At 45.0% G+C, this 2,817-nt stretch overlaps 1 pseudogene; it reads left to right on the forward strand.

The window, feature by feature from the left end:
• Positions 1-466: 466 nt before the first annotated feature.
• Positions 467-2,817, forward strand: part of LOC105529674 — a 4,348-nt pseudogene continuing 1,997 nt past the window's right edge.

Here is a 2,817-nt window from a genome sequence, read left to right on the forward strand (position 1 = left end):
ACTTACATTTTAAAAACCTAAAAGAATCTAATTGGATTGTTTATAACACAAGCTATAAATGCTTGAGAGGGTGGATACCCCATTTTTTATTATGTATTACTCACTGCATGCCTGTATCAAAGTATGTCATGTACCCCCATAAATACATACACCAACTATGTATTCACAAAAATAAATTAAAAACTGAAATTAAAATTAAAACCAAAGGGAGGAGAGTATAATGAGGAATGCGTGACCCACGGCTTGAACCGGCTTTTCAGGTTAACTTTGCAATGTCCTTATCCAAGAAGAGGGATCCATTTAGTCAATAGGAGCTTAGAAAATAATTTTTAGTTTATTCATGGAAAAAAGGATTTTTAATCCTGAGCCATAACTCTCAGTCAATCAATCCCTGCAGGGAACCCTGTTCTTTACTCTGGAGATAAACACCGTTTTTCTTTTCTACTGAATAACACCACATTTCAAAATGGGGGAAAATATCTTGAAACGAAGAGGTACAGCCTCATTAAATTTGATTTGGTTTCAATTGTAATTAATTTAATCACATGTGTTCTAGAGTTTGTCCTCAGTCTTCTCCTACTTTAGGCCCACGATCTGTTGAATTTGCTCAGCTCCCTGCTCAACAGCAGGAAATCAGTTTGAATTATTTAAAAATCTCATTGTGGCTGGGAGCGGTGGCTCATGCCTGTAATCCCAGCAATTTGGGAAGCCAAGGTGGGCAGATTGCTTGTTGTCAGGGGTTTGAGACCAGCCCAGCAAACAGCCTTTCCTAACCACAGATCTCCTAATAGAGGAAAGCACTCAGCAATTACAAAAATATGTCATCAATCTAGGGCAGGTGCAAGGCACTTTGTGAGTATGGAAACTGGAGTCCTCCCCTCCCACATGGGAGGAAAATTCAGTTTCCGGTCAGCTAAGGATTTAGTCTTAGTAAAGACGTGGGAGGAAGTTCTCCAGCTGACCAGCTTTCCCCAAACTAAACAGGGTTTAGTAGAGACCAGCCCATCTCTACTAAAGACACAAAAATTAGCTGGGTGTGGTGATTCATGCCTGTAATCGCAGCTACCTGGGAAGCTGAGGCAGGAGAATTACTTGAACCCAGGAGGCGGAGGTTTCAATGAGCCAAGCTGGTGCACTGCACTCCAGGGCAACAGAGCAAGACTCTGTCTCAAAATAACAATAAATAAATACATAGGTACTCACAAGGCATCTAGAAGGTTAATACTTATGGTCTGAAAATAGCCACATTTTTTAGCTGGCCACAAACTACAATTGCAGAATATTTGTGGCCATACAAGACATCTTCCACCAAGTCTGAAAAGTGTATAAATGTCCTAGGAGTGCAGCATATTTTTGGTAAGGATTAATATTAATGAGCTAGCTTAGGTCAACGGGTTAACGGTCATTGTTAAAACAAATAGCCCCTGACTTTAGTGAGTACATCTGCACCTTCCAAGTTTAATTATAACTCTTTCTCTTTATAGTTACTTCCAAGTAGAGACACTAACAAAAGACAGTACATTCCTGCTCTTGTTTTCTGAGGATGTCCAACTCTGTCATGAAGTCATTTCTAATAAACTTGCTTCTTTCATTGTGCAGACTCACCTCAAATTTTTTCCTGCACAAGATCTAAGAATCCTACTTTGTGGTCTGTATCAGGACCCTCTTTTCCAGCAACATCTTTCAGCAACACCATGAAGGGACACCAAAACAAGACCCCCACTCCAAGGAAAACAATCCACACAGAATCAATCAGCTGACACCTGCATGCTCTGTGCCTGACATGACCCAAACGGCCAGCAATTTTCCCCTTCTCCAGTTAAACCCGCCCAACATCCAGGTGAGAACTGGCAACTCTAATGTACTCAGATGCCTTTCTGCAGGAGATTCAAATATTTGCTGATGCTCACTGATACCTCCACTGGTCAGATCGAGGCATTCCCCACCCCATCTGAAAATGTTTACCAGAAGAAATAACTCCTCAGTTTGGGTCATCTAAAAACCTGCAAAGTGACAAGGGCCCATCTTTCACAGCAGGCGTATCCCAACACCTATCCTCAGCTTGAAGAATCCAATACGACCTTCACTCTGCATGGAGACCACGGTCCTCTGAAAGGGGAAAGGGCTAGTCCTACTCTAAAGAAGACTCTAGCTAAATCAGAGGCCTGACTGTCTCTAACACCCATAGCTTACTGCGGGTTTGAACTGCTCCAAAGTCAAATTTATAATGAAGTCCTGTCGAGTTAACATACAGAAGGCCTTTCCTAACCACAGGTCTCCTAATAGAGGAAAGCACTCATCAATTACAAAAATATGTCCTCAATCTAGGGCAGGTGCAAGGCACTCTGTGAGTATAGAAACTAGAGTCCTCCCCTCCCACATGGGAGGAAAATTCAGTTTCGGGTCAGCTAGGGATTTAGTATTAGTAAAGACGTGGAAGGAAGTTCTCCAGCTGACCAGCTTTCCCCAACGTGGAAAGGACCACAGCAGGGACACCTGAGCTCCCCAACAGACGTTCAACGCCAAGGGATGCACTGGTGGGTACACCTGTGTGCAAGTAACGCTGTTGCTTATTCTGGGAGCCCAATCCCAGGCTGGGGGAGGTGGGCGCGGGGCTATTTCAGCGTTGGCGGAGGGCGGGCTGGGTCACTGCGCGTCTGCTCCGCCTCCTCGCGTTTCTCCTGCCGCCCTGATCCCGCCGTAGCCGTGCTGGAGATCGTGCTCACGCAGGCCGGGCAGTGCGGGAACCAGATCGGCGCCAAGGTTGGCAGCCGGGGCTCTGAGGGCCCAGCTCAGGCCTCCGGGTGGCCAGGGAAG

Source organism: Mandrillus leucophaeus, unplaced genomic scaffold (genome assembly GCF_000951045.1).
Source record: "Mandrillus leucophaeus isolate KB7577 unplaced genomic scaffold, Mleu.le_1.0 Scaffold779, whole genome shotgun sequence".
Lineage (NCBI taxonomy): Eukaryota > Metazoa > Chordata > Mammalia > Primates > Cercopithecidae > Mandrillus > Mandrillus leucophaeus.